Source organism: Suncus etruscus, chromosome 2 (genome assembly GCF_024139225.1).
Source record: "Suncus etruscus isolate mSunEtr1 chromosome 2, mSunEtr1.pri.cur, whole genome shotgun sequence".
Classification (NCBI taxonomy): Eukaryota; Metazoa; Chordata; class Mammalia; order Eulipotyphla; family Soricidae; genus Suncus; species Suncus etruscus.
Window position 1 is genome coordinate 149,585,129 of NC_064849.1, and position 26,586 is coordinate 149,611,714.

A 26,586-nucleotide genomic window follows, 5' to 3' on the forward strand; every position below is an offset into this window, starting at 1 on the left:
GATTCTCTTTTTTGTGTGTGCTTTTTTTTGTGGGTACTAGTTGACAATGCTCCTGTCTTACTTTTTGTACTATTCTCAGGAATTGCTCCTGATGAGCTCGAGAAATCATATTAGGCACCAGTGATAGAACCTGGTCTGTCATATGTAAGGCATATGTACTACCCTCTGTACTATCTACTAGTCCCCAAACTCTTAATACCCATTTCTACCCCCTGATTTACAAATGTAGAAATAGTAAAACTACAGTTCCAATATTTACTTTGACACTCTAGGAGCATTCTAGAATTAACCAATTCAACTTATAAGAGAAACTATCTTCCAGATAGCTATAGCTGACAAACCTACTAATATCCACATATGTTGGTAATGACCCAGGCCTTCATTCTTCCTGTTCTTAAGGGCATCTGGATGAAAGGTAGCCAGTATGGAAACCACTTGTCACAGGGACCTCTCTAAATTTCTAGAACAAAGGAAGGAACAAGTAGAAACTACAAGTGGAAGGTCACTCTTTGAGATCTACCCCTCTACTCTCTCCCAATGATTCTGTGAATTTACAATCCCCTGAATTGAATTCCTTTTGCTTGTGAAACCTAGAGCAGGTTTTCTTTTCTGCACTAAGCATTCAGGCAGAGGCTGAGCAGAGTACAATGAGTAGGGCACTTATTTTGCATTAAGTCTAACCTGATACCCCATATGGCCCCCAAACTTTTCCAAAGACACTCCCTAAACTTGGTTAGCTATGACAAAAAATTAAAATAAAATAAAACAACATAGAAGTAAAATGAAAACAGGGTCTAGTGATTACTATAGGTAACCATAGTCACTCATTCCTTCTTCCTACTTCCTTATCACTGTGTTCATAGCTATATAATTACCTTTCTGCTTTGATTCAGTATGTATAGAATTAAATTTAAGTCATCTCTATTCTATTTATTACTTGAATTTCCAATTACTTTGCCCTTGTTCCCAAATTGTGTATCTTTAAACCATAGTGTCAAATTTTTTTCATAGTGTCAATTTTTCTCTTTAATGTCAATACTCAGGTACTGTGAAAAGTAAGCAACACTTGGATCCTCCTTTGGATTTGTTCATACCCATCTCCTGTCTACATGATGAATTGGCCTCTTCACATTCAGTTGTTGAATGGCACTTCAAAAGTGTCAATTGTGTGCTTAGAAGAAAATTTAGAATCTTAAAATCTACACACACACACACACACATACACACACACACATCTATTCTTGTTTATAGCTATGTGCAGGTAAATGATATGAAAGATTCATTAATTGTCCACACTTTAAGTCGTTAAGACAACCCTTTTAAATAAAAATACAAACAATAAACTGGGGACAAATACTTTCAGTTTATTGTATGGACAATACAGGCATAGAACAAAACTCCTAACTAATAAAGAGATGATGATAGATTTTAAAATTATTTTTAAAATTCAATTAGGAAAAAAACTACTAGAAAAGTAATAGTTCACAGTAAAGAAAATAAGAATGACTCATACACTTATGAAAAGATGCTCAAATAACTCCTACATAGAAAATATGCAAATTAAAACTACATCAAGATACCATATTTCACTATCAGGTTGGTAAAAATCCAAAAATTTGACAACCCTTGGAGTTGGCAAGAGGCAGCAAAACGGGAACAGTGATTCATTGCTAGTGGGAGTGTAAATAGGTACAATCATTCTGGAAGGCAATTTGGCAATATTTATTGAAATTACAAATGCATACACTCTTTGACTCAGCAGTTCTAATTCTAAGTTTTTTCTACAGATTCATACATGGATAAAATCATGAATGTGCAGTGTTATTTATGGCAGTAATTAACATTAGTGCAGAGAAACATTAGAACAATCTAAAAGTTCATCAATAAAGAATTGCTCTTAAAAAATTATGGCACTTCCAAATAATGGCATACTGTTCCATCCTAACTTTCAAAATAGAAGAAAGTATACAGGAAAAAATAGCTATAACTGATTATTTAGTTTAGAGTCGGGTTGGATACCAGCAGAAGTCAGATTGTTGAGATAAAAATTTTGACAGTTTTCACTTTTTCTTTGTAAAATTTTGAACTATGTGAATCTCTTATTGAAAAATGTAAATGTAAATACCATCAATAAAAAGGAAAGTATTTCAGTCTATGTATCTGATTTATTCTGAAGACACATTTCTCTCTACCCTTGGTAGAAATCTATACATCAGAAAAAGGAATATGCAATAGTAAGAGTAAATTGATTACTTATTGAGCATTATTTTTGTCAGAATAATTTTAATGTATACGTAACAATATTGTTAACCATTTGCACCATGCATACTCTTTGTATAATCTGCTATCTACTTCGTATCCCCACCACTCTCTTCCCCACACTACTTTTTTTCTATTTTCTCTTTTCCTCCATTTTTATTGATATAAGCTGGCTTGAGATACTATTAATAATTTCATGCATAGGTCATTCCAACAACACAACCACCACCAGAACATCACTTCCTTCCACCAGAGTTGCATTTATTTTTCCCATCCTCCTCCCCACTGCTGCAAGAAACCTTATTTATCTTTCTTTTGACTGTTTGTTGCTCCATTACTATGTATCTGTCTGTCTCTCTACCTGCATTGTCCATCCATCAGTTTTAGGTGTTTCCATCTGCCTGCACATATTATCCATCTGCACAACCATCTGCCGCTCACCCACAGTGTCCTGCATTTATATATATTATGTATGTTATATTTGTATATGTTATATTTATATATGTTACATATAACACCTCTTCCTGTACTTTCTGTTTTTAGTATCTGATTAGTTTTTCCCCACTGCTTATATCACAATCTCAATGAAGTCCTTACACTAGTAACTTTCTTACGTGCAAACTTTGTCTTAAAATGTTTTTAAAAGGAAAAAAGCTGACATGTAATATTCAAAAAATTAAGGTATAGTAAAACCAAAATTATCAATGAAGGAGGCAAATAGATCTGAATATATTGTTTGGCACACCAACCCTGAATAATAATATGCTGGTCTTCCATTTCAAGACACCTAAGGTAATTCCTTTGTCCTTTTCACTATGTCCACTTATTTTACAGCTTCTTTGAGGATTATAGATGATAGGCACTATTGCTTAGTCATCATCATGTTATGTTGTAGGAGAGAAGAAAACCCATTTCCAGATTAAACTAAGGTGCTACATGATAGTAGATATTTAACCTCTCCTTTTGGAAACTAAAATTTTCAAAGCCTAAAATGAAGAGTCACACTAAATTATTTCTACTGTCTTCTCAATTCCAATGGTTATGATATATCTGGAGTCAATTCTATGAACACTTTATAAAAATGATTGCTCTGAATATTATTTTCAGGTTGAAATCTGAAACCTACTTGTAGAGATAACACTCAACACTTCATTTTGGCAGCACTCAGCTAGCCTTTAGCAGTTTATCTGATGGGCACACATGATGGTTAAGATGTCTCAAGAAGTATACAAAGTATTCTATGGTTGACTTTGATCAAACAAATGCTTCTACAGGGTGCTATTCAGATAAGCACACCAGGACACACAGCCAAACTCAGCTGAACTATCCAAACCCCTTGATTCTGCAAACTGGGTTGCAGAGCTTTCAAGAACAGGCTTTCTCACAAGATTGCTGGCACTTTCTCTTCCAATTTCAGCCAGAAAAACAGTAAGAACAGCCTTTCTCATATCATTTTGGCATTTCTGGTCTTGGTCCAGGCTGGAAAATTGAAGTGCAAAAGCACTTAACTGAACATTTCAGAAGGTAAAGAAATGTTCAGTTCAAGTTTAGTTTTGAAATGGACAAAGGTTTCTTCTTTTATTCCCTACATCAAAACCTTGTACTGCAAAGATGCACCATGAATATGTCCTCAACTTTCAAAGTTATCTTCTCTAAGCTCCAACTTAGAAGGAAATAAAACCCTTGTATGTCCTTCTGCAAAGCTGTTGTTTCTCCATTCAAATATTGATGTTCTCAATATCACTCCATTTCAAGTCTTTTGTGAATAAACCTTTGAAGAATTTTGTTTATCAAATTCAAAATGACTGATGCTTTCAAATAAATTATATACAATGAACTATATTTAAAAATCATAAAAGTAGGTATAAAATTCTAAATATATCATCTAGTTCAATTATCCCTCGACACATCTATTTAGCAAAATTTTTTGTCAAATTTGCATCAAATTTCCCTGAATTCTAATTTTGGTTTATTCTTATTTTCAGTTTACTCTTTGTCACATATATAATGTGCAACCTCACAGGTTTGGTTCAAGTGGTAATCTACAATTTACCTGAGATAATGTGACGATAGCAAGGGTTGAATTTTGTGGAAATAATCAATAATTTTGATCATTTGTATTCTCAAAAGAATATTCGATTTGCTAATTTAAGTTTTTAATTATTCACCATAATTCTGTATGATTACTTTTAATTTTATTAATGTTTTAATTTATATACTCTACTCCAATGCAAGTGATTTATAAATATGACTCGAAAATTCTAAGGTATGAAGGGATTAGACTCCATTAGGTAATGATTTCTTGAACAGACACAAAAATCAATAACTATAAAAGAAAAATATTAATAGTTTGTCAAAATTAAACTTTTCTAAATGTTCAATTAGTAAAATGGAAATGCATTTGAAAACTGAGAAGTATTTTTTAAATATATGTCTAATAGAATAGTTTTATCTATAGTAAAAAAAATTCCTACAACTCAATAATAATAAAAAAAAAAGAACTCAACTTAAAATCAAAGTAAAAATTGAACAGACCAGCAAAGAAATATATACACAGGCCTATAAGCACACAAAGATATTTTCATTATTAGTCATTAAGCAAATGATAGTCACAATGAAAAAGCAAACCAATATTGATTAAAATCCACTAGAATGAATTATAGAATAAAACAAACAAAACAAAACCTTCAAATGCTGATGACAATGTGAACCATTTATTTCTCATATATAGTTGTTGGATGCAAAAATGCTTTTTTTAAAAGCACACAGTTTCTTATAAAGTTAAACATATACCTACAATCAGCAATCCAACTCTTATTCAAGAGAAATTAAAGTATATGCCCATGAAAACATATGTACCTGAATGTTGAGCTGCTTTATTTATGATAGTCAAAAACTGAGATTAAAAAGTTTAAATGTGGACCCCAGTGACAGCACAGTGGGTAAGACATTTGCCTTTCACGTGACTGACCCAGGTTCCATCTCCCACACTTTACTAGGAGTGCTTCCTGAGTGCAGAGATAGGAGTAATCCCTGAGCACGGCTGGAGCCAAAACCAAAACGAAAAGGTTAAATGTGTTACTGAAGAAAGTGTACAGTGGTTAGGGTGCTTAATTTGCACAGAATTGTCTCAGATTCTTTCTCTCACACTTCATATTGTCCTCAGACCCCTCCAGGAGTGATCTCTGAGTGCAGAGCCAAGAGCAAGCCCTGAACACGACCAGTGTGGCCCAAAATCCAATATAATTTAGATTAAATTAAATACTTAATTAAAAGTTTAAATGGGGCCGGAGAGATAGCATGAAGGTAAGGTGTTTGCCTTTCATGCAGAAGGTCATCAGTTCGAATCCCGGCATCCCATATGGTCCCCTGTGCCTGCCAGGAGCAATTTCTGAGCATGGAGCCAGGAGTAACCCCTGAGCACTGCCGGGTGTGACCCAAAAGCCACAAAAAAAAAAAAAAAGTTTAAATGTCCTTCAATGAGTGAACACAGAAACCAATTGAGTATATCCTTAAAATTAAACATATCCAGCCATCAAAAATTAAGCTGATGTCATAACAAAATTCTAAAAATATATCACTATCTCTTCATAATTCAATAAAAAATGTATTGCTGACTAAAAATAGTTAGACAAAAATAACTCAAAGATTATTTTATTTGTATAAAATCCCTGGGACACAAATAATATTTATACTAATAGGAAGCAAATAAATAAGTTTCCTGAAACTTCCCTGGAACTGGGATAGTACTAGTGGGACTATGGACAAGGGGAAATTTTGAGAGGTACCAGGGAAGCTGATAAGTAAGAGACATTTGACAATTAAAGAATGATTGAAAGTTCTGTCTTAATTGTAATTTTGGTTTATAAGTGGATATGCCTGTCAAAACTCAGACTACACTTAAAATGGGTAGGTGCATTTGTCTTCTGTCAATTATCCTTCAATACAGTTGATTTTAAAGAATACTGTGAAGAAACCCCAAAACAACTACAAGTAACTTTAGAAAGATTTGATGAATCTGCCCATTTCCCACTTTCAACAAGAATAGAAAGGCTTGCAGTTTGTCTTATAAAAATATATTTTCTTCCTATTACCTAAAAAAGCTTTTGCCCCATGGTTGTTTCCTAATTAGAGTTAAAAGCTAAACATAGTTTTCCCTGATTCAAGTCCTATTGCAATTAAATTATGTATTAGAAAGTTTAGGTACTTAATCAACTTGATGTCTTTGATGTTTAATTTCCTCATCTGTAAAATAATAATAATAATATTTTGTTTACATTAGAAATATCTATCCTGCCAGTACTCTAATAAGAACACAGAAGTTAATTAATACATTTATTTTCAAGATTGTTATACATACATTTGAATAAGTGAGTTTCAAGAATTCACACTTCTACTTTAAAAACTTTCTTCTAAACAATTAGCATATAAAATAAGGCAAATAAGGCATACAAACATATGTTTACTATCTAGTGACCTCAAATTCAAGTCTATACAATAGGTATACAGTGCTTAAGATGTCTTGAAAACTCACAGTTAAATTCTTTTTCTTTTCTTTATTTTTTTTGTTCTTTGGGGGGATTTTGTTTTGTTTTGTTTTGTTTTGGGGTCACACCCGGTAGTGCTCAGGGGCTACTCCTGGCTCTACGCTCAGAAATGGCTCCTGGCTGGCTCGGGGGACCATATGAAATGTCAGGATTCGAAGCACTGACCTTATGCATGCAAGGCATACCAAACCTCCTGCTATGTCACTGGCCCCTTTCTTTTTTAAATTTTTCTCATAGTTCTAGAGGCTAAGAAGTCTAAGATTGTAAAGAGTAAACATGACTTGTTTCTCCAGAGGCCTCTCTCTTTGGCTTGCTTTGCATCTTTTCCCACTCTTTCCTCAACAGCTCCTTTTCTGAGTATGGATGTTTCCCTGGTATAGCTATGTAAACAAATTTCTTATCTTTATTAGAACATTAGTTAGATTGGATTAATGACCACCCTAATAGCTTTATTTTAATCTAAATTATCTCCTTAAATACTTTATATACAAATGCAACCACATTTTAAGAGGTTCTGGAGATAGAAAGCCGAACTATTAATTAGATATGGAAAGGTAGGGAAGTAAGATCTTCTTATAATCTCATGTTAACCAATTTGACTTTACATTGAAAAAAATTGGCCACAAAAGTAGAGAGAGGGGACAAGAGAGAGAGAGAGATCAGTAATATTAAATTCATTCACTATAGTATGCAACTGTTCATCTTAACAGGCCATAAGTTTACACTCATTAACAACTATCCTTCCCCTTCTTAGCCACTGACAACCAGGATTTCACTTTCAGTTATTTTTTAATTTGATTATTCTAAATATTTTACACATTTGTAGAATTAGACAATATTTTTCTTTGTGTAACTAATTTATTTTACTTATCATTGTCCACAAGATTTACCTATATCATATTGTATCAGAATCAGATTTTTTCTTTGGAATGCCTGACTGATATTCATTGTTCAAATATATTGCATTTAATCATCTGTTTTTAGATGTACACAGAGAATTATTACTGTATCACATATTATAATTCAATTTTTAATTTTCTGAGGAAACACTGCATTTTTCAGAACACAAGGCCTTTTTACAGTTCCATTTTACATTCTTTTGAGCACAAGAGTTATAATTTTTTCATATCTACATCAATCCTTGTTTTATGCTGATTTTTACATTAATTACACTAATGGTAACAGGTAATGGCTCAATATGAATTTTATTTGTATTCATTTAAAGATTAATATATTGAACATCTTTTCATGTGTTTATTGGTCATTTGTACATGATATTTGGAGAGGAATATATATTCAAAGAATTTGCCCATTTTTAATTAAGTCATATTTTATACCATATATATAAATATGATTTATAAAATATATATTTTATATTTTATTTTATAAGTCATATTTTTACCTAGAGTAAAAAAAATCAGGGTGCATTTAGATACTCCTATGCATTCATATATGTATATTTACACATACGTACACATAAATATCTTTTATTTAGCATATAAATAAATATTTAAATGGATTCTGAGTAAAATGCTGATCATCACTACTAAACTAATCTCATTATCTATTGATTAATTGCAATCTATAGTTTGAAAAATAACATTACATTTTTAAATTTATAAATATGTTATTTATTTGGCTTTTTATAGGTTGAATATCTTCTTTGTCCGGTATCTCTGCCCTTCTTTCTTCTTCACCCTATTGTGTTTCCTTGAAAATTGGCATTCACAGACCCTTTAACCTCTGAAACCTTTGACTTCAACTATATAGGAGGTACACATATAACAGGAGGAAAAGAAAAGTTAAAGCATGTATTGACATGGTTCCCTCTATGTCAAGGTGATAAGATGACTCCCTTCACAAGAACACCACTCTTCACAGAAGCCTCTCAGGTTTCAATAACTATTCTATCTTCTTTAACTTTTGTCTGGGTGATGAAAAACGGCTTCCTCTGTTACTAGCTTCATCATCTTTTCTATCCCATGGTGGCCTCCCAGACCTGGTCCATATCTTCATAAATAGTCCAGTTGTTCTGTCAGAGTGACCCTTCTCTTTATTTTTTAGGACCATAAATGATTATATATGGTATGGTTGTGCTTTATTTCATTATAATGATTGTTGTAATATATATATGTATATGTATATATATAACATGTTCATTAAGCTATTCTTACTGCTTTTCTTATAATAAAGACATATGAAGTAAAAGCAAAAGATAGTTATGAGATAAGAAATCATTCCAGTTATCAAGAGTGATGAAAAACATAATCAATGCCTCACTAAGACCTTGACTGTCTTGTCTCTTGATTCATTTCCAACTCAGTAAGACTCCAGACCTTTTATAGTCATTTTTCTGTATTTCGTGTGTTTATTCATTAAACCTCATATACTTTTTATTTTGTAAATATAATTTTTATTTTAATCATAGTGGCTTACATATCATTGACAATAATATTTTAGGTACATATTAACATAAAATCAGGGGAATTCCCATCACCGAATTATCCACCATCCACCTCCCTTCCCGTCCTACCTCCCATATCCTCCTCCCTCACCCCCAGGGCTGCCAGAATAAGTGGTCCCCTCTGTGCCTAGCTTACTACTTAGTGGTCCTACACTTGTTTGGTCTTTGTACCTGCCTTATTTCCGGCTCTGATTGGGAGGGGAACTAGATAGTTCAAGTTATGTGGTTTTGTTTGAAGAAGAGAAAAGTAATAAACTGGGGGGGGGGGGGATGGGCAGAGTCCTTCTGGAGGTTCTCATCCTAGGTTTGAGAGACAAAGGGGAAAAAAGAAGGTAAAATACCACAACAGTAGACAAAGAGGTGTCAAATAAAATATCTAGTGAGCACTCCAACAATAAAGATAAGCACCACATAAAAGCCATGGTCTTGAGATAAAAAAAAAAAAACATGGCAGAGTACATAAGGGAAGAAAAGAAAAGAAGGAAAAAAATAATAAATATGAATGGAGACAAAAACTTCAATATCTACACCAAAACAAAGAAATCGACAAAGACTAGATAAATAAATAAATTGTTTTGTGCTTTTTGCCTTTTTTTTTTTCCTTTTTTCTTCCCTCCTGCACAGGTACAGTAAATATTGGAGTCATTCAAAAAGGAATTTCCTTGGCCTAAGAGATACAGGGTTTCTCCACCCTTGTCATGGGATTAACTATAGACTCCTTTCAGGTTCATTTACTCTCCCTTTGGTTGCTTTTGTGGTGTATGGAAAACTTCTGCTCCGTCCTGGGTGATAAACTCAGACCTCTGTATCTAGAGAGCTCGGTATCTGCACAGGTCAGGGAGTGGAACTTATGATGAAGTTTTGCTTTGTGGTTCTAGAAGTTCTGTTCTCTCAGTGTCATTTTAATCCGTCTTCTGTGGTTGGTGGTCTTGGTCTTTGTGCTGATCCTAGTATGGGGTCTGGGATAGCGTCTTTCATTATGTTTCCAGAAGACCCATTCCGTTGCAATTGTTTCAGACAGACCTCTGGAAATAGAGATCATGGTTGTTGTGCAGGTCGAAGCTCAAACCCTAGACTATTGCTTTTTTTTTTTTTTTAATTGGTCCCAGGAAAAATACAGTTCTGTCATGTTTCTATCAGCCAGTCATCTGTAGATCGCAATCTTGGCATTTGGAGAGAACAAAAGGTGACAAGTCTTCTGATTTTGTCTTATCATTAGCTGGTGAGGTAGGATAACCTGCTTTTGGGTCAAGTTGTTCCCAGTTTTCTCGTTGTCAGGATATCATATTAGAGCTGGCACTTGTTGGTGTCCAGGCAGTAGTAAGGATGTCCCAGATGGGATTTGTTTCGTATGGCTGTTGTGAAGAACTGTGTCATTTCTATGTCTGGGATCCAGGATTCAAGGCTGATCGGTTGGTGTCTAATCACCTAGGGTCTAAGTGACATATTTTCAAGGTGGTAGATGCCCCTGTATTGTAAACAAGTATGAGTTCTTATCTCTAGTAGATAAGAGCTCATTTTTTAAAAGTAAGTTTTCCCCTTTTTTGTGTGTGTGCCTTTGCAGAGAGAAATGGTGCTACATTGTATTGTCGGTGCCTTTGAGGGTGGAAAGAGAAGAAAACAGAAATAGGTCACATCCCAAAAAAGATAAAAATAGAAATAAAAATATATGTGCTTAATTATATATATATAAAAAGAAAAAAGATTTTAAAATGAAATAAAAAAGTAATTAAAGGAACAAAGTGATGCAAGAGACTACCTTACGTTTGGGGAAAAGCAGGTAAAGAGGTAGTATAATACAGGTCTTACACTTACGATGGAAGTATAGGTTTCCCCATTGTCTTTTGAGATTTTCTTGTGGTGTGTGGGTTCACCGGTGCCTTTTCATAACACAAACTGACCCTCTTGAGACTGGCAAAAGATTTGCGGCAGGGAGGTCTTGTGAAGAGTTCTTGGTATTGGGGATACTTTTAGAGCTAAGTCCATTTCAAGTAACAGTCCACGTTTGGAAGAGTTGGTAAGGAGGACCGTGCAGCATAAGTCAGCAGGGGGGTTGGTTGCCTTTTCTTGCAGGAGGCGAGGTGTGGGTTTGACTAGTTGTATCTTCGCTTGGGTGCTGGGTATTGGTTCGTTGGGGTAGGAGGTCAGTCTTGGTGCCTAATGGATCAAGAACTGAGAGTGAAGATTTTTAATAAGGTGGGAAATCTGGATGGGATTGAAGGGTGAAGGGATAGTCAGATTCCAAAGGGGAGAATGGGGAAAGTTTACGGACAGGGCAGGAGAGGAGAAAAGAGAAAATAAATTAAAAATAAAAAGAGAGAGAAAAAAACATAATTAAAAAATAAAGTAGTGAGAAGGGAGGAGAAAAGAGAAAGAGAATGCTAGTTTGCTTGAAAGTGTTCAATGAGTAGGGCCTGTAGTATAAGTATGTAGATCACAGTTGCTGCTTCGGTGGTCTGGCTGGTCACGTGTTTCAGGTCCTAAAAGAAGGTATAAACTAGAAATAAAAGGGCATGTTAAAGAGTTTTATCAGGACATTCTCATAGTGCAAGTTGGGTATGGTATCTCGTGTGACTTAGCCCCAAGATGCCATCTTAGTTTGTCCACCCTTTGTATCCAAGAATGCCTGTGGGAAGAAAAGCTGAAAGTTTATTTTAAATATAGTTTAAATATTATAAATATTTATTTTTATATAAAATAAATAAAGTTTAAAGCATTAAAACTGACTGTTATGAAATGATTCTGTTGGAGTCAGTGATTTCCCATGGTATTCTTTACCTGTAATCCTGTATGAGATCCCTAAGGGATTTTTATAGGTCTTTGTAGTAGAAGGCTGATCACATACCTGTTCTCTCTATGCTACTGTTTCTGCTGTTGCTGGTTTCTTTGTGGTATAATGTGTAGTCAAGAGTTTATGTTGTTCCTCTTTCATGTGTTTTGGGCACTGCTCTCCAGTATATGTTGATTGTCAGAGTACTTGGAGTTTCTACCCTGTTAAACCCTTTTATTTGATTGTTGAGTATTACTTGTGTATCTAAGGTGTATGTTCCAGGTGCTTCAAAGTAGTGCTATCATTCTGTGTTTGTCTTTCATCTTCTGGCTTACTTCGTTTAACATAATATGTTCTAGGTCCATCCACATTGCTGCAAAGTCTGTGATTGTATCATTTCTAACTGCCATGTAGTATTCCATTGTGTATAGATACCACATCTTGATGATCCATTCATCTGTTGTTGGACATCGAGGTTGGTTCCAAGACTTGGCTATTATACTGAGTGCTGCGAGGTTGGTTCCAAGACTTGGCTATTATACTGGGTGCTGCGATAAATAGTGGGATGCACACATACTTTGGAATGAATGTCCTTCCAACTTGGGGGTAGATACCTAGGAGAGCAATTGCTGGGTCAAATAGCAGCTCAATTCTGAGTTCTTTGAGCACTCTCCAGACTGTTTTCCATAGGTGTTGGACTAGGGGGCATTCCCACCAGCAGTGGATGAGAGTGCATCCCCGCCAACACAGATTGTTCCCATTATTTTTGATGTGAGCCATCCTCACTGGTGTAAGGTGGCACCTCATTGTTGTCTTGATTTGGATTTCCCTAATGATGAGTGAAGGTGAGCATGTTTTCATGTGTTTGTTGCCTGTCTTTTAGTCTTCCTCGGAGAAGTGTCTATTCATTTCATCTCCCCATTTTTCTATGGCTTTATTTGGTTTTGGGGGGCTCAGCTTTCTGAGTGCTTTGTATATTCTGGATATCAGCCCTTTATCTGATATGTTGAGTGCAAAGCTTTTTTCCCATTCAGTTAACTGTCTTCTTGTGTTAAGTAGGGTTTCTTTTGCCATGCAGAAGCTTTTTAGTTTAGTGTAGTCCCATTTGTTTATGTTTGATGCTAAAGTTCTTGCCATTGACACTCTATCATCAAAGACTTTTTTGATATATAGGTCTTCGAGTGTTCTGCCTATTTTTTCCTCAATAAACATTATAGATTTAGGTCTGATTTCAAGGTCTTTAATCCACTTTGAGTTGACTTTTGTGTACGGGGTGAGGTATGGGTAAATTTTCACTTTCTTACAAATGGTTTTCCAGTTGTACCAACACCATTTGTTGAAAAGACTTTCTTTGTCCCATTTCAAGTTCTTGGCTCTTTTGTCAAATATTAGTTGACTGTATATCTGGGGGCTTATGTCTGGAAATTCTGTTCTAACCCACTGGTCTGAGACTCTGTCCTTGTACCAGTACCATGCTTTATATGTATGCTTTATACTATGGCTTTATAGTATAGCTTCAGGTTGGGCAAAGAAATGCCACCCAGCTTCCTGTTTTTAGTATGTGTTTGGCTATCCTGGGTCTTTTGTGGTTCCAGATGAATTTTATGATTGATTGTTCTAAGTCTTTAAAGAATAATGTCTAAATGTGGATGGGGATTGCATTAAATCTATATAGGAGTTTGGGTAGAAGAGTCATTTTGACTATTTTGATTCTACCTACCCATGATCATGGGATGTTCTTCCATTTTCCTAGATCCTCTTTAATTTCTTTTGAAGTGTTTTGAAGTTTGCCTAATATAAGTCATTCACTTCCCTTGCAAGGTTGATTCCTAGGTACTTGATGTTTTTTGATACTATTTTAAATGGAGTTGAATTCCTAATCTCTCTTTCCTCTACTTCATTGTTTGTATAGAGAAATGCTACTGTCTTTTGTGTATTGACTTTGTAACCAGCCACTTTGCTGTATTGGTTTATTGTTTCTAGGAGTTTTACTGTGGACTCTTCAGGGTTTTCCATGTATATCATCATGTCATCTGCAAAAAGAGATAGCTTGAATTCTTCTTTCCCTATTTGAATTCCTTTGATTCCCTTCTCTTGTCTGATTAATATTGCTAGGACTTCTAAGACTATGTTGATTAAGAGTGGAGAGAATGGACATCCTTGCCTAGTTACTGACCTTAATGAGAATGCTTTCAGTTTTTCACCATTAAGGATAATGTTGGCCGTGGGCTTTTCATAGATAGCTATAACTATGTTGAGAAAGGTTCCTTCCAGACCTATTTTGCTTACTGTTGTCAACATGACTGGGTGTTGGATTTTGTCAAATGCCTTCTCTGCTTCAATTGATATGATCATGTGGTTTTTGTCTTTTTTATTATTGATGTGGTGTATGATGTTGATTGATTTGCATATGTTTGACCAGCCTTGCATCCCTGGGATGAAACGCACTTGGTCATGGTGTATAATCTTTTTAATGTAGTGCTGGATTCGGTTCGATAAGATTTTGTTGAGTATTTTTGCGTCTTTGTTCATTAGTGAGATTGATCTGTAGTTTTTTTTCTTGGTGGTATCTTTGCCCTCTTTGGGAATCAGAGTGACATTAGCCTCATAAAAGGAATTTGGGAGGATTCCTGTCTTTTCAATGGTTTGTAAGAGTCTGTGGATCAGTGGAAGTAATTCTTCTTGGAATGTTGATAGAATTCACCTGTAAAACCATCTGGGCCTGGACTTTTGTTCTTGGGGAGTTTCTTAATTACTGTTTCTATATCCTCCGAGGTGACTGGCCTGTTTAAGCTTTCTAAATAATACTTTTCTAGTCTTAGATGCTGGTATTTTTCCAGGAATCTGTCACTTTCTTCTGGGTTCTCTAGCCTAACTGAGTATAGTTGTTCATAATATGTCCTCATGATGTGTTGGATTTCTGGGGTTCTGTTGTAATCTCTTGCCTTTCATTTGTGATTCTGCTTATTTGGGTGTTTTCCCTCTTTTTGTTTTTTTTCGGTGAGTCTTGCCAGTGGTTTGTCTATCTTGTTTATTCTTTCAAACAACCTGGTCTCATGGATTTTCTTTATTGATTTTTTAGCTTCTATGTTGTTTATTTCTGCTCTGGTTTTTATTATTTCCTGTCTTCTAATTATGTTTAGGTTTCTTTGTTGCTGTGTTCCAGCTCCTTTAGATGGTCCTTTAAACGACTAATTTTGTCGTTTTCCTCTTTCCTGACATAGGATTGTATTGCTATGAGTTTCCCCCTGATTACTGCTTTTGCTGTGTCCCACAAGTTTTGACAAGTTGTTTCTTCATTGTCGTTTGTCTCAAGGAATCTTTTTATTTCTTCCTTGAGTACCTCTTTGATCCAGCTGTTTTTGAGCAGCATGTTGTTTAATTTCCAGGTGTTGAATTTTCTCCATTGCTTTTTTTTACAGTCAATTTAAGCCTCTGTTGCATAGTGATCTGACAGGGTTCTTCTAATGATCCTTACCTTTGTGATTTTATGCAGGTTTGATTTGTATCCTAAGGCATGGTCTATTCTGGAGAAGGTTCCATGTGGACTTGAGAAGAATGTATATTCTGCTTTCTGGGAGTGGAGGGCCCTATATAAGTCTATTCGCCATAGTTCTTCTAATTTTTCATTTAGGGCTCTTATTTCTTTGTTAGTTTTCTGTCTGGTGGATCTGTCTGGTGGAGTATTAAGGTCTCCTACTACTATCACATTTCCTTTCATGTGTTTTTCCAGTTTTGCAAGTAGTTTCCGTACATATTTTGCTGGTTCTGCATTAGGTGCATAGATATTAACCAGTGTTAGCACTTCTTGGTCTAGTGTTCCCCTGATCAGTAAGTAGTGACCTTCTTTGTCTCTGATCACTTTCTTGAGGTTGAAAAGAATTTGGTCTGATATATATATGATATATATAATATTATATATAATATATATTATATAATATTATATATATTTGGTCTGCTTTTGTATTTCCATTGGCCTGGATTTCCATCCTTTTATTCTAAGCCTGTGCCTATCTTGAATTTGTAGGTGTGCTTCTTGTAGGCAGCAAAAATCTGGTTTATGTTTTCTTAATCCAGTTCTCTGTTATGTGTCTTTTAATGGGAGAGTTTAGTCCATTAACATTTAATGAGATTATTGACAGAGAGGGCTGTTGTGCAGTTGTGTTGTTTAGGGTGATTGTTATTACAATGGGGGTTTGGGTTGTGTAATTCGTCTCTGAGTAGGTCATTTAGGGTCGGTTTTGTTTGCACAAATATTGCGAGCTCTTTTTTGTTCGAGAATGATTTTAGTCTTTCCTCCCATATGAATGATAGTTTTGCTGGATAGTAGACTCTAGGCTGAAAATTTCTTTCATTCAGACTTTTAAATATCTCATTCCACTGTCTTCTTGCTAGAAGTATTTCATATGGGAGATCTGGTTTGATTCTAATGTTCCTTCCTTTGTATATGAGGTTGTTTTCTCTCTCCCTATTGCTTTAAGTATGTCACCTTTCTCTTTGTTTCTTGCCATTTGAATTACTATGTGTCTTGGAGTTGGTTTGTTAGGGTCTATTTTGTTCGGAACTCTTTTCACCTCCTGGATTTGCTCAGATGCATCTTTCCAGAGGGTGGGAATGTTTTCCACTATTATCTCCCTTACTAATTGTTGTTCTTTCACTGTTTCCTTCCCTTCTGGTATACCTACAATTCTTAGATTGTTTCTTTTGTCTTTGTTCATTAAATACTGGACTTTTACTTCCAGTGCTTTACCTTCTATTTCTTTGTTGGCATCTTTGTTGTCTTTTGTTTGCAGTTTATCTTTGAGTTGTTCTATGTGATTCTCGAGCTGTGCGATTCTGCTCTTCTGGCTTTCTATGTTTTTACGAATTTCTTTTACTTCTGTTTGTATGAAGTCTTTCATGTTTTGTAGCAATTCTTGTTTAAATTGGTTCATTTGCTCATCTATTGATTTCTTGTAATCTCTGGCCAGTGTGTCTTTCATTTCTACTAGCATGGCTTGGAATTCTATTCTCATGACTGCTTTTAGGTCTTCCTCTCTTGGGTCTGTGCGTTCTGGTGGACTTGGAAACTTGTTCTGATTTCTCTCCATCTCCCCTATTGTTAATGCTTTCCTTGGTTTACCTATCATTCTTTGCATTTATTGGCTTGGCTTAGAGTGCAGTGCCTTCAGGTTTCAGCCCGTTTTTGCCACCCGTGGCATGTGGCTGGTTGCCTTCTCGGGTTGTGGCTCTATGTGAGTATGTTGGGTGATGTTGCTGAGTTTTGGTCCTTCCCTCTTCCTCCAAACAAGCCTGGTCAATCTCCACCCCCTTCCTGCCAGACAGTGCAGGTTCACTCCTGGCCAAAATGGTAGAGGGCGCCTTTGAGTCTAGATCACTAGCCCTCCCCACCTGGGAGGCAGCCTGTGCTTTATTCTTGCCCCTCTAGTCACTAGTTCCCCTGACTCTCTGTCTCCCTGGCTGTGTATGATAGATTGCTGAGTTGGCGATCCCCACACATGCTCCCACTGGCCTTTCTCCCTGGCCTCGGGGACCTAGGGTACCCTGGGCTGCCCATACTATGTCGAAGAGTGGGTGGGCACTCACCACACGTTTGGGTCGGCTGTCTTCCCTGGCCTGTCCCGGGAGCTCAAAGTTCCTGTGAATGGGCGCCTTACCCTGGCTCCAGCGGTGAAACCTCATATACTTTTCATTTTTCTTAAGTTTACCAGCAAATTATATGGTTTCTGCAAAATAGTTTCCTTACAATTCTTTCAATAATTATATCTTCTAAATATTAGGACCAACTCATTGGAAAATATTGAAAGTAATTAATAAAGAAAACTTAAATTATAACCATTAAAACTGTCTTCACGTTTTTCCCTTCCCTTAATGGTTAAAATGTCTCTTGCCTTTTATTTTGTTTTTAAATCGAACACAGTTTGTTCAATTCTATATGTTATCTATGCTAAGGGGCACAACTGGCAGAAGTGGATGAGGGAATGGTCTAAATACAGCACTCAGTAGTCACACCCGCAGTGCTTAAAGAACCAAGAAAGTCTAAAATCAAACCTGGACCTACCACTTGCAAATCATTCCCTCCTGCTCTTTGAACAATCTCCTGGCCTTCTAACTAATATCTTTGTTTCTAGACATGTTTTTTTCATTCTAATTTGTACTGGGTAAAGGAGCAAGAAATCCTAAATGGAGCAAAGATAGCCTCTTCAACAAGTGGTGTTGGCACAACTGGCTAGCTACTTGCAAAAAATTGAACTTAGACCCCCAGCTAACATCATGTACGAAGGTTAAATCCAGATGGATGAAAGACCTCGATATCAGACCAAAAACCATAAGATATATAGAACAACACATAGGTAAAACACTCCAGGACATTGAGACTAAAGGCATCTTCAAAGAGGAAACTGTACTCTCCAAGCAAGTGAAAGCAGAGATTAACAGATGGGAATATATTAAACTGAGAAGCTTCTGCACCTCAAAAGAAATAGCTCCCAGGATACAAGAGCCCCCCACTAAGTGGGAGAAACTATTCTCCCAATACCCTTCAGATAAGGGGCTAATCTCCAAAATATACAAGGCACTGACAGAACTTTACAAGAAAAAAACATCTAATCCCATCAAAAAATGGGGAGAAGAAATGGACAAACACTTTGACAAAGAAGAAATACATATGGCCAAAAGACACATGAAAAAATGCTCCACATCACTAATCATCAGGGAGATGCAAATCAAAACAACTATTAGGTACCATCTCACACCCCAGAGATTGGCACACATCACAAAGAATGAGAACAAGCAGTGTTGGCAGGGATGTGGAGAGAAAGGAACTCTTATCCACTGCTGGTGGGAATGCCGTCTAGCTCAACCTTTATGGAAAGCAATACGGAGATTCCTCCAAAAACTAGAAATCAAGCTCCCATATGATCCAGCTATAGCACTCCTAGGAATATACCCTAGGAACACAAAAATACAATACAAAAATCCCTTCCTTACACCTATATTCATTGCAGCACTATTTACCATAGCAAGACTCTGAAAACAGCCAAGATACCCTTCAACAGATGAATGGCTAAAGAAACTGTGGTACATATACACAATGGAATATTATGCAGCTGTCAGAAGAGATGAAGTCATGAAATTTTCCTATACATGGATGTACATGGAATCTATTATGCTGAGTGAAATAAGTCAGAGAGAGAGAGAGAGAGAAAGACACAGAATGGTCTCACTCATTATGAGTTTTAAGAAAAATAAAAGACATTCTTGCAATAATAATTTTCAGGCACAAAAGCTAAAAGAGCTGGAAGTTACAGCTCACCTCATGAAGCTCACTGCAAACAGGGATGAGTTTAGTTAGAGAAATAACTACATTTTGAACTGTCCTAATAATGAGAATGTATGAGGGAAATAGAAAACCTGTCTAGAGTACAGGCAGGGGTTGGGTGGGGAGGAGGAAGATTTGGGACAATGGTGATGGGAATGTTGCACTGGTGATGGGTGGTGTTCTTTATATGACTGAAACCCAAATACAATCATGTATGTAATAAAGTTGGTTAAATAAAATAAAAGTTTTTTCCAAGAGAGTATAATAAAAGGTTAAAAAATTTAAACAGAATTTTCAGAGACATTTTTATCTCACAGGTTTAAGGTAATTTTATTGTAAAAATAATCTTTCATCTGTCTTCTTCCAATCAACAGCTCGTAAAATTTATTAAGACCACAGTCATCAGCATGAGCATCAGCATCTCATCACCAACAATGCTCCAGGAAAGTTGGAAATCAAGGTTCACATCCAAGTAGTCTCCTTTCAGTGTCAATGCTCACTGGATACAATACTAAATAAGCCTCCCTGTGGAGGAGAAAAGAAGCAAAGACACAGACACAGAGAAAGGAGGGAAAATATAATCCATCTGAGGGTCTGTGGGTCTGAATGAGATGTTCCCTCAGTAAGGAGGGCAAATATAATAGTGAAGATAATAGTGGCATCTGAGAATCTGTCAGGGGTCAAACAGGGAGGACCCTGTGAAGCTCATTAAAGAGACTGGACTTAACCTGAGGGCACTGGGAAACCATTAAAGAATTACCACAAGGAAATGTTAAAGTTAGATTAACACCTTCCAAAATCACTCTGAGGGTGGCTTGGAAATGGATTGAAAGGAAGTTAGACCTGAGGCAGGAAGATCCATTAAGATATTTTTTGCACTAATCTGTGAGTAAGATAACAGTAGCCAAAATAAGGAGTGATGGTGATGGGGGGCGGTGAACATAACAGAGAGAAAGAGAACTGATAGATATGGGTTGTTATAATAAATTATACTTGTTGGACAATTGATGAGAATATTTGACTCCAGGAAGATGTTTCTGTTTATTTAGTGTGTGATTACTGATTTTGTGGAAATTTTTCTCTACTATGTGGTTGCTAACATTAATTTAATAAACAGCAAAAATTATAAATTAGTTCTACTGTTTTATAATCTATTTAATTTTAATGAGTCTTTGAGCATTACAAGAGTAGGAGCGGGGTGGTAAATCTGCTTTATTTCTTGCCCTCCAGATGAACAGTGTTGCCATCTATACAAGGAGGAACTAACACAAAATGGAGAGAGCAGAGAGAAGCTCATGAGTTTAGACAGTGGCACTGACATTGTAAATTCCTCAAAAAAAAAAAAAGACAAGAAGAATCTTCAAAAAAGTTTTTATTAGATATGAAACTCAGGAATGAGAGCTAGGTTAAGAACACTTGATTTCAGGCCAACTTGGTGTAATTGTAGGTGAAGAGAACCAAAAAGTCTAGTTGTAGCAGAGATTAAAATACCCGAAGCAAAGCCTCGTTGGCACCATTATTTAAACTCTTCAGGAAGACTGGGTGATTTATACATTAAGTTGAGACTATATTAGCAGAAAGGCTGAAAACAGAAATATGAAAAAGTCACAAATCAAATTATTGTTACAAAACCCAAAGAAAAGATGCCAGGGGCAAGATCTTGGAGACATTGTGGAAACCACACAATGGACAACAATTCCCTTCATTCAAGTAAAAAGTAAAATTCTTCGATCTCATAATTTATAGAGTTATATAAATTATACTTGTTGGACAATTGATGAAAATATTCACTCCAGGAAGATGCTTCAGTTTATTTAGTGTGTGATTACTGATTTTGTGAACATTTTTCTCTACTATGTGGCCACTAACATTAATTTAACAAACAACAAAAATCATAAATTAGTTCTACTGTTTCATGGTCTATTTAATTTCAATAATGTAAAAACTCTAATTCATATTTCAGCTATTATAATATTATAATGTTATTTGTATACGACTAACAAAAATATTAGTGACATTTTATAGAGATTTAAAATTTTTCCATTATATTATTAATGTAATTTTATCTGTTTCAGCCCCAAAGGATGACTGATTAGGTTTAGTTATGTAAATCAAATCTTTGATGCTTTTAAACTTTTTAGAAATGGAGGAACCTGTAGTAGCTGAATGGATATGAATCTGGTTGACAATTCTTCCATTAAGACTGTTACTGAACTTAAATTAAGACATTCTTTTGAGGTGTATTTTACACTATAAATAGAAATATTCAACTGCTTCAGTTACACGCATGCATTCTCAACTTCCGTTGAACAACCCTAATGACTAACTCATGAAAATAGAAGAGATGACACTCTTTTTTTAATTACTAGAAATATTGTTATTATTTTAAAAGTATTCTTAACACTGAAAATTAGAGCATAATATCCTCTTATTCAAGTAAAGTATATTGAGAGTTCTATATAAGCTTATTAGTTTGTCAAAATATGTGGAAAATTGGAAAGGGCTTGGAAGAGAATCGTTTTTCAATGGTTTATGACAATTTTCTGGCTTTGACCATGTGTATTCTGAACAGTCCTAGAGAAGACATGTAGGCAAAAATGGGGAATCTGGAGATGGAAACTGACCTCTTTTCTTTTGCTGCTTTTATTTACATTCTAGCTTATATTTTCCTGTTAAAGGTTTTGGCTGACTTAACTGCCATCCTTTTTGATAGTATCCAATCTGTTGTGATGAACAGGAAACTTAATGCCAAACAGCGAAGTGGGAAACAGTTGAGATGGACCAGAAGCTGTGCAACTCGGAAACCACGGGTTTGGTTGTGAAATGATTTGCATGCGATAAAGGGAAAAGTGAATAGGAAGTGGAATTTTATTTGGACAGTGTCTTTTAGTTGAGGTTCAATTTGTGTGAACATTTTTTTTAATAAAATCACAACATATTTTTGGTAGTCCTCAATTTCTTGATCGCTATTACTCCCACTTTTCTCTTTCAAAACTTATGCTTCCTTTGAGCCTTAATCTTTCTGTGACATCGCTTTTAAATTTCAAACTCTCTCCATTCACATTTGCCACCTACCCTACCATCAGCACCTCAGTCACTGATCTTGGGTTTCCAGTACTGACCTGGCATAACCTTGACACAGACTTCCATGATTGACAGCAGCTACATTTATAGTATTGTTTCTCAGAGCCAGGAAAAGACCAGAAAATTTGCAGTGACAACTGCCAAGGAATTTTATATAAAGAATCGTGGTTTATCAAGAGTTTTTCTGTCTTGGTTCATGAACCAAAATCCAGGTCATTCCTAATACAGATTAAATCTCGCAGGATTCCACCTCTCTTAGTTGTTGGTGGTGGTAGTGGTGTGTGTGTGTGTGTGTGTGTGTGTGTGTGTGTGTGTGTGTGTGTGTGTGTGTGTGTGTATGTGTGTGTGTGTGTGTGTGTGTATGTGTGTGTGTGTGTGTCACATATTTGCTATGGTGGTAGATATGAAGGGGATCAAGGATCAGGGAGGACAAGTTTTCCTTAACTTTATTTTTTACTTTCCCTTCTAACCAAACTTTGTTTCCTCTCCTTTCCTTCCCCTTGATACCATTTCAAAACCTTTCTTTTTTGAATATAAAATATTTTCTTTAAAGATCATTTACACAGAGTTACTATAGTTGATCATAATAAATTTGTTTCCAGGTAAATTGGAGCTAAATTATTTTTTAATTTTGTTTTTTGTTGTTGTTTTGTTTTGTTTTGGGGCCACACCCATTGATACTCAGGGGTTACTCCCGGCTATGTGCTCAGAAATCCCTTCTGGCTTGGAGGGACCATATGGGATACTGAGGGATCAACCTTCGGTTGGTCCTAGGCTAGCGCTTGAAGGCAGACGCCTTACCTCTAGCGCCACCACTCAGGCCTCTAAATTATTTTTAAAAAAGGATAAAAGTAAAAAAAAAAAAAAAGAGTACAGCAACAAGAAAATTTGTAAAAATCATTGTATATCTCACAATTAACTCATTGCATCATTGTTAAAAAGTTTAGTGAAGGAGGGGGGAAAAAAAGAGAAAGAGACCAAAAGCACAAAATAATCCTTTGTGTGTGTGTGTGTGTGTGTGTGTGTGTGTGTGTGTGTGTGTGTGTGTGTGTGTGTGTGTGTGTGTGGTTTTTGGGTCACACCCGGCAGTGCTCAGGGTTTTTTTCTGGCTCCGTGCTCAGAAATTGCTCCTGGCAGGCACGGGGGATGACCTTCTGCATGAAAGGTAAATGCCTTACCTTCATGCTATCTCTCTGCCCCCCCCCCTTTTTTTAATCTATCTAGCTTTTGTCGATTTCTTTGATTTGGTGTGGATATTGAACTGGTTGTCTCCATTTCTTTTTCTTTCTTCTTTTCTCTTCTTCCGTTTTGTGCTCTGTCATGTTTTTTATCTCAAGTCCACGGCAAGTGTGTGGTGCCTATTTTTATTGCTGTAGTGCTCACTGGATATTTTATTCAGTACTTCTTTTTATACTGATATGGTGTTCCACCGTTTTTTTCCCCTTCCTCTCTCAAACTAGGATGAGAGCCTCTAGAAGGACTCCGCCTATTTTCGGCATATTTGATTTTTCCCCCATTTTATTACTTTTCTCTTCCTCAAACAAAACCACATAATCTTAACTATCTAGTCCCGCCTCCTAATTAGAGGGGGATATAATGGAGGTACCATGACCAAACAGTTGAAAGATCACTAAGTAGTGAGCTAGGCACAGAGGGGACCACTCATTCTAGCAACCAGGGGGAAGGGGGTGAGGGTGGAGGCTATGGGAGGCAGGACCGGAGCGGAGATGGGGGAGGACAATTCTGTGGTGGGAATTCCCCTGATTCAATGTTAATATGTATCTAAAATATTGCTTTGAACCATATGTAAGCCACTATGACTAAAATAAAAATTATAATTAAAAAAAAGTTTAGTGAGCTCTTGTTAGTTGATAATTATGTTACTTCTTTTGTTTCTGACTGACCATTAGGTGGCCAAATCTTTATCTCATCATAGTTTTTAGTTTCTAGTCTTCTTTATCATATCCCACTCTGATTAAATATATGAAAGTCAAAGAACAAAATCAAAGTAAAAAGATGTTATTAGAAAAAAGGGAGAGTGGGAAAAAAAGATGTTATTAGACAGACTTGGTGGACATATCACCCAATTCCTACACACATAAACATACTCCTAGTTTGTAAAATTTAAATTATTTTCTTGGAGAAAAATAAATGTATCTTTTTCTGACATGACAACCAGAAAAAAATTCACTAAAATACAACTATTTTAAAATTCAGCCTATCATTTGTAGCATTACCAACAATATTGGTAATGTTTAAATATGATTAATATTAAATTATTAATTGTAAAAATTATGTTATAGATTAATAAATATTAATTTTAGTTAATTAAATTAAACAAATCTCACATGTTTTCAAAAGTCTTGTCTTGTATTAGCCTTTTTGGAAATTCAATGTAAAAGAAGGCATATTCTACATCTAAGTAGGTTCAAATAGTTTAGGCCATTCTCTTTTAAATAAATATTTGACCAATAGCTCAAAGTTTGGTTACATATATGTTTAATGCCTCTATAAAAATTTCAGACTGTTTTTTGACTAAATTCAAAGACTGGCACAGTTCCTTTTTCATCTAGATCTAAGAAATATTTTAGAATTTACCGAACATGTCATTTTCTGTGTAAAATTAAGAGGACAACTATCTTCTTCTTCAACTGAGAAAATGGTTTCTAGAGATGAAAAGATAATAATCCAAAGAGATAATCAAATGACCAAAAGTTATATGAAAAGTTATGTCATCAGTGATTATTAGGGAATACACAAATCAAAACAACAATGACCTATCATCATACACCAGCTAGAATGGTCTATATCAACATGCTTCAAAATAGACAGTGTTTATGAGGATGTTGTGAAATGGAAAACATCAGTCAGTTTTGGTAGACATGTTATGCCTTTCCAGAAACAATATGGTGATGATGTCTCAAAAATAGAGCTACCATCTGACCCAGAAATTCTTCTCCAGGCATTTATTCCATGATTACAAAATCATTCATTCAAAAAGATAGATGTATGCATGGCTATATTCATTGCAATACTATTTACAATAACCAAGATCTGGAAACAACTCAAGTTCCCCAAAAAAAAGATAAGGAGCTAAAGCAACTTCAAGTACACACATACAGAAACACACACACACACACACACACACACACACACACATATATATATATGTATATATAAACTAGAATATTACTCCACTATAAAAAAAAGATAAAATATTGCATTTCAGTACAATGTAGCTGAAAGTGGAGGGTGTCATTTAAGCAGAATAAATTAGATGGAGAGAGTCAAAAAACATAATTTTGTCTATATGTAGAAGAAAAGGAAAAAAGCAAGGGAATAATTGACAATAGCCAATGAAAGCAAACCCTGATATTTGAACAAGAAAATTGAGTTTACCACACAGGAATACTGGGAGATAAAATGGTAGGGACATTAATGGGAAGATATTGGCACTTTTGTGGTGAGTGTAGAGCATTTCTGTGTCTCAAGCAAATTAGCAATTCCACTATATACTGTGTTATCACATTGTTTGACTTTTGTTTTAGTTGGAGAATCTTGAGAAGATAATGTAAAGGGTTAAGGCATTCATCCTAAACATTCCAGGATGACCCAGATAACCTGAAGCAGCACAGAACCTCATTTCACCTTCAGGCTATTGTATTGAATCCAAGTATCACTAGGAGAGGCCCTCGGCTTCCTCACTTGAAAGACCTGAAAAAGAAATGCTCTATGTAATTAATAAATAAAATAAATAAAATACAGAATTCTGTATTTAGCAATAAGTTTTTCAATGGGTGTGGTATTTTGTATTAACAAAGGCCAAAAGAAAAAGTAAAACTATTTTCTAAGCACCAAAACATATTTCTTCTTCCTGTAATAATTGAAAAGGAGAAATTTTTGTTGTTGGTTTTTGGTTTGGGGACACATCTGGCAGTGCTCAGGAGTTATTCTTGGCTCTGTGCTCAGGAATCCCTCATGGCAGACTCCAGAGGATCATATAAGATGCCGAGGAGCAATTTTTATTCTTGTATGACTTTCATTTTGAGAGTTTCCCTCTTTGGTTTCTATATTCTAAATTCTGTATTTCATTTCTATGTTCTTTCTCTTTAAGCATTTGCTACTCCATCTTACCAAGTAA